This window comes from Vanellus vanellus, assembly GCF_965231255.1.
Source record: "Vanellus vanellus genome assembly, chromosome: 3".
NCBI lineage: Eukaryota > Metazoa > Chordata > Aves > Charadriiformes > Charadriidae > Vanellus > Vanellus vanellus.
In genome coordinates, this window is record NC_138907.1 from 111,495,080 (window position 1) to 111,507,632 (window position 12,553).

The window sequence follows — 12,553 nt, forward strand, 5'->3', positions numbered from 1 at the left end:
ATCCAGCCAGTTTTTTACCCAGCGAAGAGTAAATAGGAAAGACTATGGTGTTGAAACTTGTGTTAATATATACGATTACCACAGTAATCGAAGCATTTGGTGTCTTCTTCTTCAAATTCCTGATACGTATTGGCTGCTCTTTGTCTGCTGTACTGTTTTCCTCCTCTTGGCTACAGTGTCACCTCTTCTGTTCCCAGTTCCTCTGCAGTAGACTGGACATAAAAGTCTGTGTCATCTCCACAACCGGTCAGGTAAAGACACAAGAGAATACTAAGCCTGATAAAATAAGGGGTTTCTTCTGGAGCGGAAAGCATTTCAGCTGAAAGCCGAGGGGTAAGATAAAGGCAGCCCATAGTTTTTCCCACTCGAGCCTCAAGTAGACACCCTGCTTTGCCCTCTTAGAGACATGCAGCTTCCCATGGGGCTTGGACATCCTGTTTTCCTAGGGTACCTGCAGAGCAGGTAAATTACTGTCACAGCAGTAAGGTAATTCCCATTTCCACACATTTCTAATCTGCTTCTGCCTCATGTTCACTTCAGCTCTTTATGCTGATTTCGAGACTGTAATTCTTTCCTTTTTATGCCAGCTGAGGGCCAGGCTCCACCAACCTCTGAGCTTATGGGTTATCATCTCTGTGAAGCTCATGTTCTTTTCTGTTTATACCACAGAATTCACTTTCACCTGATAAAAGAATGCCTTAGCTCCAAACACAGGAACATCCTGCTTATTTCCACCAAGCACAGCGTATTGCTGCCATTCTAGCATGACTCTATTGTAAATGACTACTCAGACACAAGACAGTGAGAAACCTCATGTTGATGTGCAAAAGAAAAAGCCAAAGTGGGTCTGTGCTTTTTACAAGGATGTGCATTATTGATAGCTTGTAACCTGCAATCATTGAAAAGGCCCAGCGAAATCATATTTGACATCATGAATTGTGGTTTCAGTTATGGAAATAACTGAGTGGCTCATATTCTTTGATTGGCAAACATTTTCTGAAGGGAAACTATTGTCCTAACCTTTCTAAATAAGAAGAAAACATGAACAACAATTTATGAGGCTTATACTAGACACAAGGCCCTCAATTTTTATTTATTTGGTTGGCCTGTTGGGATTTTTTGTTTGTTAGGGAGATATTTTCTTTCTTCATAGAGAGTGCAATATTGTTAAAAACAAAGGATATACTGTTGTGATCTGGCCTGAATATCATTCAACTAACATTAGTTATTAGGTCAGAAATAAAACTTAGCCTGTTATTAAATCCATATTCTACCACAAATACTTTGCTTGTAAGAGAGCACATTTCTTCATATGGCAGACAGGAGCTGAGGAGAGGCAATGGTGAGGTATAATAACAGTGGAATCTCATTTATCCTAAAACATTGCATAAAACTTAGGTTGTAATTTTTCTCTGCCTTATTGAACTGTTTTCCTTTAAATTCCCAAGAGCAGCCAGGTGAATCAGGAAAGCATGAGAATGAAGATTAAACAGATTTCCTTTCCTACACTTCCACTCAGGTGAGGGGGAAGGAATCCAAAAAAACAGCTATTTTAACTGCATGTGTTGGAGGGAAAGAAGAAAAATTTGGAGATGATGCCTTTTCATTTACCAATTATTAGCAACTTTTACTGCACAGAATATTGCAATTATGGCCCTGCCAAAATGGTTGAGATTATTTGATAAAGACTCATTAGAGAAGGAGATAAAAAGAAAGTAAGGGAATGAAGATCTTGGATAACCCAGCATGTTCCACTGAAGCCAATAGAGCCAAGGATGCAATTTAGGGTGCATAGTTCCCAACTTCTTGTTTCCTGTATTTTCACACATTGCCTAATAAAGCAGCCATTACTAGCAACTCAATAGGTGCTGTGGGCTGATTACATGAGAAATCAAGATCAGGTGAAATAATATACAGCATTTGCCAAAAGGTATAATTTCAGTAATCCCGGAATTATTTCGGTGTTTGAACTGAACAAGTGGAATAAGGGTCTGAGAACTAAATGCTGATAATGCTCCCATCGATCACTCTGGTTTCGTACTCGCTTCTGGTAATCACAGCTTTGCCCAGACACGTGAAACTGGTTCAGTTCTGTCCTTCACTAAACACAATTTGAACCCAAACCACTTTTCTCCGAAGAGAATGCCCTGGACATTGAACTAAACATTCAGAGTATTCAGCCACTCTTCACTGTCATTTTAATATTCCTTGAGGTGACAAGAAAATAGCCCAGTAGCTTAATGGCTACTGAGCCTGTAGACCACGTTGGCTTCAGGCACTATTCTGAACTAGTCATAACATGACCTGTACGTGGTTCTTGCATTTTTCAAGCAAATGTCTTAACAGACTGTCAATCAACCTAAGCACTAGCTTCCTCAACCTGTTTCTGGTGGTATTTCACCATAATTGGTTATCCGTCAATCCAGTGAGTAAATCACAGTTTAGCTCAGCGGTTAGGGCATTGCATGACAAGTGGCTTATCCTCCTCCTTCACTAAGTCACTTATGCAACTGAAACAGCAATGACTTAAGAGCATTTTTACCAGGATATCTTAACCAGATGGCTCAAATTTTCTACTCTGAGTAAGACTCTGGGATTCAGTCTTCATTAGGAGGAAAGGGGGACTGTCTCCCACACTGAATGTTCAAGACACAAGACAGACAAAGCATGGGAGGAGGAAGAGGGGTAAAAAAGACGTAATGATGGAAAGTGACCCTGTCTCAAGTCAAATAGACAATAGTGTTAAAAATGGAATTACAATTCAACCTCCTGGAGGCCAGGACACAGCCTCAGTTACTAGACGGCCTTGCCTGCCCTCACTTCATTTGCTGCTGTTTTCCCTAAATTGTCAGGACACGTTCATCAAGCCACTCCATGTCACCTGGCTTTAGAGCCCAAACATGGGTTGACAAAGTGTTGCTGAGCTCCGTTTCTGGGCAATAGAGACCTTTCTTCTTCTCAACCTGGGACACAGTTTGAGGTGGTTGAAGTAAAACATCCCCACTGATTGCACAGTGTTTGAATGTAAGAGGGGCCTAAGGTGATAAGACTAGACTGGGATGCCTCAACAGGGCATAGAGGAACCTCTATGATCCAGCTGCCCTGTCCTGGCACTACACCTGTTTGCCCTACAGGTAAACATCATGAGAGTTACTGCACATTCCAAAATCCTCAGAAAAAGCTATTAAATACACATTATTTTCACCAGCTTTGCAGAGACATTCAAATTCACTTACAGGCTGCTATTACTCTTCAGTTATTAAGAAACCCATTCTTATATTTCTACAGAAGTTGGAGTTAGCAATGGAGCTGAGCTATCACAACACAGCAACCATCCCGAACAGCTGGCTTTTTTAATGGCATCCAAGATGAAGAATAGGAAATGTTTCAGTGACGCTGACCAAAAAGATGTGCCATCTCTTCATGAATAAGAGAAAGGGAAAAGCACTCCACAACTGAGCACACTCACCAGCTGGAACAGAAGGAGAGGCAGCAGGCAGGTGCAAAATAGCCATTTTGGGGCTCTAGCCGGTTTTCTGTGTATTCCAAAGGACTGACACCAGAACAGCTTTCTGTGAAAAGAGACAAATCTAGATTTAGTCCAGAAGTGACTAGTCAATGAAAAGGGACAATATCCAAACTCCCACATTTTTAAGGATTAGGCCCCTCACACACACACACTGGTTTTTAATATTGTTCTCTGCAATAAAAACTGAGATTGTTTTCTGAACAGGACGCCAGCTGCTTCCTGTTCATGCTACTAATACATAACACTTCCATTGTATCAAATCAAGGGATCCTCACTCTGATCATCAGCCAGCAGAACAAATGCACTATATTAAGTAAATCCTCATAAAAGGCTACAGCTCGGTCGGTGTAATTCAGCCCAGTCACAATAACTTCAGCAACATTTCACTTCTGCTTAGGACCTAATCTGCACTGAAATCTATCTTTCACATGATTAACTAATATGCTGTACACTTATACATAGGAAATACCGTTCTATAGGCTATGCACATAGTATGGGCCCCGTAGTTAGTCACACTCACTAGTTATGACCTCTCAAGCGCACTTGCAACAAAAACATACCCAAACAGCACAAAGCTCCCTGCAGCATGAGTTGGGCATTGCTCTCCTTTGCCGCAAAGAAGCACTCTCCAGCCTTCTGCAACTCTTGCTGTGAGCACCCCCTTCCCTCCCAAGAGGCGATCTTCCCCAAGAAGCCACTGCCTCTTTCCACACAACTGAAATCTGCTGTTACCATGGTTAATATTTCTGACTTGATTGGCACCACTAGTAATTGAACTGCAGTCTCTTGAGTGCAGCAAGCTCTATTCATTAGCCCCTATTGTGTTAGGACACTGCATCAACCCACATTATTTTTCTGTGTTGAGGGGAAAAAATCAGCCATGAATACAAAGTTATGTTGCCATACAAGATCATGCAGTTTTGCCCTTGGATTAATTTTATGAAATTAAATAAAATATTGCACATAAATTTTATTTATATCAAGAGCACTGCAATATGGGATGAGGCACCTTCATTTTGACTGCATAATTTTATGTATATCTAAAATCTGAAATAGCTCAGTATCAGCTTTATAAGAAGAGTTTCAGTTTCATCACTATATTAGCAAAATTTATTTGCAGTCGTCTTTCTCCTTTTTTCCACTTTATACAGAGTTACACTTTACACAAAGTTGCTGATTTGAGTCTGTGTGCAGCAGAATGCTATATAGGCAATGGAAAGAATCATATACCAGAAGGTTTCTGTAAGAAACAGGGCAGATAAGCTTCATACTGCAGCTTCCAACTGCCTATTTGGATCAAGATTTTATATATTATATATCTTCCAGTAGATTTTATAGATGACCCTATGGTACATGTAAGTGAATTAGACCAATTAGAAATGACTTCATAAATCTTGGTAAGTTTGAGCTGAGAGGTTTAATATAAGTAAGCAAAGTATGAGAAATGTTTTGTATCCTGACCCCATAAAATCTTCCACAAATTAATAACCTCCAACACCAAGGAGATGGCCATACCAGCAAGGTGTTCCAGAGTGATCCTTTTGTTCATCCTACCACATTTTTACTGTAATAAATACCCTCCTGGTTTCCTCTTTGCAAAAGTGTTCATGCTTTGTCTGTTTTATTCCTTTTTCCTATCCCCTTAAGACAGGCTCATTAGAGAAGCTTGCGAAATATTTGCCACAAAGATTCTTTTCCATGGGGAAAAGGAAAAAAAAAAAAAAAGAAAGGAAGATAAGAGAAACACAGGCGCCAAAGGACAAAGTTCTGCTTTACTCCGTCAGCCTGCGTTGGCACTGTGAGATGGATCTTGGAAGACGAGGAGTTTGCAGGGCTTCAGGAATGTGAGTTCGAGAAAGGTGGATGGGAGAGAGAGCAAGAGACACTGTGAGATACTGACAAGCGGACAAACCGCTTCTCATCGTAGCTTGCTATTAAGTGGAGTAAGCTGTTCTTCACGTTCTCAGTGCCAAAACTCTCACCTTTCCACAATTTCCACTCTGTGTTGAAAATGCAGTAATATATTCCCTATTTCTTCAGTTTCCAGCCTCAGCTGAGTCCACTGTGTTATGTAGAGTCAAACAGGTTTACAAGGAGTGAGGCAAGTCACACAAAACAGCACATGTTCTGGCAGAGACGCACTCATTCAACACAGCAGGGCAAAAGAGCAGTACTGCGAGACGTGCATCTCCGAGTCCACGGGCTGGATGGTCCTGTCAGTGGTTCTCACTTGTCTCGGCTCTGTCTGAGAACAGCCAGTGCTTGGCACATCAGAAAACACCTGGTTATGCCCTGTTTTATACAAATAACTATCGAAACCCCCAAAATTGGTAGCACTGTATGTTTAGATCCTCTTCCACAGCATGCAGATAACAACACTTATCTTTCCCTTTATCATTGTAAAGCTTACTTTGTATTTGCAAGGTACTCAGTTGATAGAGTAGCAGTTGCCAGAAGAAAGTCCATGGCACTGCGAAGATTCCTTACCTGGTGTGTGCCTGCTGCTGGGACTGCATATGAGGAGCACTATACGTGACAAAGCCTGTGTGAAATCCAGTATTAACTGAACCTGCTTCACTCTGAGCAAGAGATTCTCTGAAGTCTAACATGCTGGTTGAGCTGACTTAGTGAAGTTCTGAGGACACAGAACTATCCCCTCTTCCCCACGTCAAGTTTAGATTAGATTGTCGAATAGATTTAAAGTAATTAGAGAGAGGACTGGCCAGCAGAAAATAACAAAAGACTCATCTTTTAAGAAAATAAGGTTAAAACTAATCTTTGATCATCTGTCTCATCCAGAAATCTCTGTCCATGCCATTCGATAAACGAGGTAGGCACCCTGTGGAAAACCATTATATGTGATCATGTAATAGTTCTCACAGTACATGTGCCAATGGGTATGCCTGTAAGCATCAGATTAAGGCATGTGGCTGTCGCAATACTGACACATTCACACTTCTGATTACCTCATTTCACAACTGTAATTTGTTTTAAGTTTAACCTTCCCTTAATTTATCTTTGGGTATGCATAATCCAAACAGCTGCATGTCTTCTTGCACTTATTCTGCATTTTTAGGTTAAACTGGTAACTTGGTGCACCAGCCCACATTCAGTGCCAACAGTCACATATTCCCAGAGCGTGGACACGCACACTCCTGTAGCTTCCTGAGTTCTTTCTGCCCTTTCACAGCCTCACCGCCATGTGGGATTTGTAGCATTAAGTAGCCCCACAAATGGTCATCTCTGGTGTGCATTAACTATGCACCCTTTGTTTCACAATTTACACAGTCCTCTTCAAGCTCCTGCTGGGACCACGGCAAGCAAGACTCATGTACGAGCAGACTGGTTATTTTCATGCCCGTCAGCTTTCATTCTTTTTGTTGGCCAACATGCCAGCTACATAAATAATCATGGTTTAAGAATAGAGCTAAATTCTATTCCTCTGTTTGACATACTGAACTAACTGCAAATATTCTCAGCTCAGCTTTTTAGAGCAGCTTGTAAACAGCACGAAAACCAGATGTGACTCAGAAAGGACACCCTCATGTAACTAGAAAAAGACATAATTCAAAGTACAATGTTAAGTCTCAGTAATTCACACCCATTTGAACTTTACTCTTTGATGGCAACAACCCTGACCTGACAAATACTACTGTGTAAATTTGTATAAAATTGAGTACATTACAGGATCTTAAAATCATAGTCACATTATAATAATAGCAGTGGACTTTTCCCTTGAGCCCAGTACGTACACATAGATTTTCTAAAGCACCTAAGGAATGTAGGTGCATAAGCACTACTGAAGGTCAGTGGGATTTCCATGGCTAAATCCCTAAGGCATGTTGGAATCAGTCCCTTGCAATTACTAATTCAGGTACAAAATACAGTTATTCACTTCTATATTTTTATGTTCACCTTGGATAGAACAACAGGCCGCGTTCGGACTGATCCTGAGTCACACCTGCCTGCATACCTTTCCAGTGAGGCAACACATGTTGGTTAAGTCATCTCTAATGGGAGAGAGAGCATCTGAGACTGGCTGTGGCTGTTTATTTTTATTATCTTTGGTTCTATTCTCTTGCTTTCTTCTCTTTATGTTCAGCATCTCCCATTCTCAAGCTAATTTTCTGCGTGTGTGTTTTGATATAGACAGTGTTTTTCTTCTTGGCCACACACTCTTTTCTGTCTGCATCACCAGGCTGAATTCAGAACGGATTAGTGACTTAGCTGCCTCCCTGTCCAAGCCGTATTTATGATGATGACAGCACTTGGGTTAACTCCTTCTGTTCTAATAGAACAGAAGCAAAATTAAATGTGTTTGTAGACCAGACAGCTACGCTAGGAAAGGGTTTGAGTTAGAGGTAAGTCTATGGTACCCAAACACTGTCAGGGGCAAAAGAGACATAGCTACACAACCCTACAACCCTCCCCCCATACCCATCCAGACTTGCTCTCCCTCCCGTTCTCAAACACAGAAGGGGGATGCTGCCCTGGACAGTCTTGCTGAACCCACTGATCAGTGTCCGTTACATTTGAACAGCGCAATACCCATCAGGGAAGGAGCAAACCGTTCCTGCGTCACACGAGGCAATGCTGTGCTTGCATTACTGCAAGGAAATGCTCCTGGGGCAAACATCAAGTGCTGGGGGAGAAACCCCTGCACATGAGGTCTCCTCCCTGTGCACCCCCGAGAGACGACAGATGTGGATACAGCACAGTGCTGCAGATGGGCTCCACAAAGAGTTGTGCACTGGTCAGCAGCTGCCTGGACACAGCGCTTGGTGTTAAGCTTTGGATTCCAGAAGAAGAAAATGTTCACTGTTTCACTCCACAAATGTGAGGAACAAAAGCAGCAAAGTCCAGGTGTCTGAGTGCTGTTCACTACACTGACACTGAACAGGTCTTGAGATTATTTTGTTTGAGGATTCAAACAAAAAATAAAAATGAAAAGCCATTTTGGTAAAATATGATCTTAATATTTGGACCCAGACCCCCAAAGATATTAGCAATGTGACTATTGAAGCCTCAGTGTGTGTTCAAGCTCCTTCACCACTGGAAAGCAGTGAGATTTAATTATTTTATGGCTGGAAGACACATACCAGTCCCTATAGGAAACAGCAAGTAGCATTGCAAAAGATCAGCCTTATTTGGTTTTGTTTTCATTTACACAGAGTAACATAGCTGCTGAATCATTATTAATAATTGTTTATGTTTCAGTAATGCCTTAAGCAACCCTCCAGGACAAATACTAAAAAGGATAAACCTTGAGCAATAACTTCAGCAGAGCAAGAGCGGGGGTGGGGGTGTTTTCCCTGGACCCTGAGCCTCTTTGCACCTGCGGTTGGGCTGCTCCCCAAGGGGTACAACCACACGGGTTTTGCAGGTCCTGAGCTGTGTGCGCTACGTGGGGTGCTGCTAGGCAAGGGGTGCTCCCATCCTCCGGTCTGCTCCTGAAGCCCAGTCACCCCTCAGCTCCATAACTCCCCAGGAGACCTGACAAGGAAATTAAAACAAGCCTGGCATGCACTCAGATATGTTAGTCAACCCGAATAATTCCCTAGCTTTGGTATCAGGCACCATGCAGCTCCCACTCACCTCAGTAGGAGGGAACTGGCCCTGTGCATTGCCCAATTTATCAACATGATACATGAAGTCTGTCTGGAAGATAAACAAGGGGACATATTGCGGTGACATATGAACTCTTTTCAAGTTGTGCATCCTCGGAGATAGATTACATGATGAACACGTGCGGTATGCCTTTTCCAGCTCGTGCTTTTGAGCTGAACTGTGATGTCCTTCCTGAGGACAAGCTGCTTTTTATCCCACGGATAAAGCTGCCTTCCCTTTCTGGGGGAGCCTCTCAGAATTTGGTTGCTCGGGATACTTGACAAGTGCCTAATGAGAAGAAATTTATAACCCTTTGCCTGATGAGATTTTGTGTTGTCTGTCTGTTTGGGGAGAGGTGAAGAAGTATACTCTGATTCGAAGAAATGCAAAGGAAAAGGAACAAGCCCTAGAGTGTAAACTTGTCCCTGTCCCTGCCTGCCTCCTACCAAAGCTGATTGCAAAGGCTGTTTGAATCCACCTCCTTCCATGCTTCCCCTCTAATTCACCGTCACTTGAGAGAGAAGCAGGAGCAGCCAACACACAGAAAAAATTAAAAGGCATTAGGAGTAATATTGTGACAAACAAGTCAGCAGCAATTCAACACCTCCAAACACAGAATGGCAGAAGCGTGCCCATCAAAGCACAGCTACAGAACAATTTCTGGACTTGCCATCCCCAGTGTAAAGTATGAAGGTGGGAAATCTCCAGGAGCCTAAAGAGCACATAAAGACAGACTCCCCTCTCATAGCTTAATTGATCTGGGGACGTTTGAACTCCTTCTGCCTCTAAAAAACTCCCTCTTCAAATGTAGCTGATGTTAGAGTTGTTATTAAATCTGCATACACCTGGACCGCAGTATTGCTGAAAACAGTTTATCTGATTATAGTAATCTTTTAACAATATTCTCAAACTATCTGTTCTCCTATTGTCACTGATATGCTCAAAATTCATTACAAACATTGATGTTAAGCTCGAGTCACCTGCCTGGAGAAAACATGTTGGTGTGGGAGTTTTTAAGAGATACATTCACAAAAAATGGCCCTTTTAATAAATATATTAATATATGGGGAGTATATATATAAACCTGTACTAACAAAGAGGCTGGCACTGGCTACACACTTAGACTGTGTCAAAGTATGAATTAAGTAGAATTAAAATGCTAGGTGCCACAATCCAGCCACTTTCCTTCACATTACTTAATCCGAGGCTACATTGAGCTTGTACCTGACCTGGTCAGTCACAGGCGGAAGCCCATGTCCTGAGACCCTACACTCGCATCAGCGCTGCCATCAGGCTGCCTACAGCTCCCCCGCACCCTGGTGCTCCCCGAGACTGGGGCCTTTCTAGGAAGGACGTCTGGGCTGGTGGCTCACAGTCAGCTGCATGCTGCCACCAGGCACAGAGCATCCAGGCCTGTCCATGTGCAATATCCTTGTGTCCTAAAGCATACAGTTCAGCTCCTCGACAGTTTAGGTCTTCAACAGTAGCCACTGGGTTACCCCAGGGCTACCAGGTTGGTACCTGAGTTTGGTGGTAGAGGGCTTCAAGGAAAAGGTAAGATGGGTTGGTGGTGACTTATCTCTGCTCCAGCCTCACGGCTGCTGCTACGCAGATGCATCTATACTATGCTCCAACTATACAAACACAAGCAGATTAGAGATCTTTTTTAGACTTAAGATTTTTTGTAGGCTGTGAAGCCAAGTAGCACAGCCCAGCCTGCATTCATACATACTCTTGAACCCCCAAAATAGAATGGCCATAACCCAACTGCTTTTTGAGGATATTTCTCGTTATATGTTCTGTTCCCATCCATCCCCAACTGAGATAATGTGCTGGTTAAATCCATTACAGGGGTCCTGCTAGCAGTTTAAGTGTGGACAATCGCATACCAATGATTGAGCATGAACTCCCAACCCAGGTTAGTTTACCAGTCATGGATGTAGCTTGTGTGTCCACACCTGCCCAGGGAGAGACAAACTCAAGGTATCCACTGTTGTCCTGGGCTCCCCTGAGCCTGCTCCACCCAACATCCCAGGAGCAAGAACTCAGGTCCACTTTACGGCCCTAAACACACCCCCACAAGGTGCCCAGGAAAGCCTGGCTGCCATGTAGTGATGCAACTGGCAAGCCAAGATTTGGAAAGTGGTTTGGACTAGGACTGACTGAGTTGTTGTACTTCAAAGTCTGTATCAAAACACTCCAAAAGCAGCAAAAGTAATGGGCCCTCTGCATAATGGCAATAGGCATCAGAGCAGCCTAAAGGATTAATGAAGCAGAAGGCAGAGTTTTGTTACTTCGATGCTCGGCTTCCCATGCAGCCTTTTAAATCAGCCTCCTCAAAATCCGAACACACTCCCTTTTGCACACAACCACAGTGCACACAAAGAGGAATACGCAATGCAATTTGGAGACACAATATTAGATTGGAGAATTTTGGACTATTTCTCTTACAGATGCAATCGATGCCAGTTTTGTGTATCTTTCTACCTGCACGAACAAAATAATTACCAGACTACAGCATTCTGCAGTAATGATCATTAACTGCAGTAGCAATATTGCAGGCTCTAGGGCCTTTTTGTAATCTTCCTCATTTCAATGTTAAACTACTCTAACTTCATTAGCTTCACTGGAGATACTCCACTTTACACCTACATAATTGAGAGCAGAATCAAGCCTCCACTGCTGTGGAAAATACTGTGTAGTGCAGCACTTTTCAAATAAAATGTAATTAACATGAAATTCTAGATCCATATTGCAATTTGCAGAATGATCACTGTGGGTGCAACATGACTTCCAACTCCCTCTCTTGTCTTAATTTAGTTAGAAATAGGACTGCCTGTGTAATTTTTTCTCCATAGCAGCAAACAGAGGCATATTTCTTTCTCTTTTCCTATTGTTATTTTTTTCTCTTTGTAAATCTTTGTCAACAAAGGATTACTAGCTCACCTGAGAGAGGCAGTTAAAGTCAGATACTTGCCCGTAATTAGGGAAACTTGGAATCCTTGACAGTGAACACCTGGCTTCTCATTACTACCTGAATTTTATACTTCCAAGTGTTAATCTCTCCTCAGGGTTTGCCTTGGAGTTTCATTCTGGTATTCAATGAAACCATCAGGTTTTCCAGGCACTGACACCTTTGAAATGTTTTCCACATGGGAACCAATATGAAACATGTGTGATTATTACCGATTTCTCTGTGTTGATTTCTATTATGGTAGCACCCTGGAAAAACAGTACAGACAGCAGTAATAAAATCTTTCATTGAATGACTTTATACAGCAGGAAGAGTTCTGTTTAAAGGGGCTGGTTCGCTGGGGGGGCTGCTGTGGCGAATGGTGTCATCACGATTATAGCTTGGTTTAAAGGATTCGAAGAACTTCTTGCACATTTTTTAGCCTTCGGAGTAAGTCCTACCGG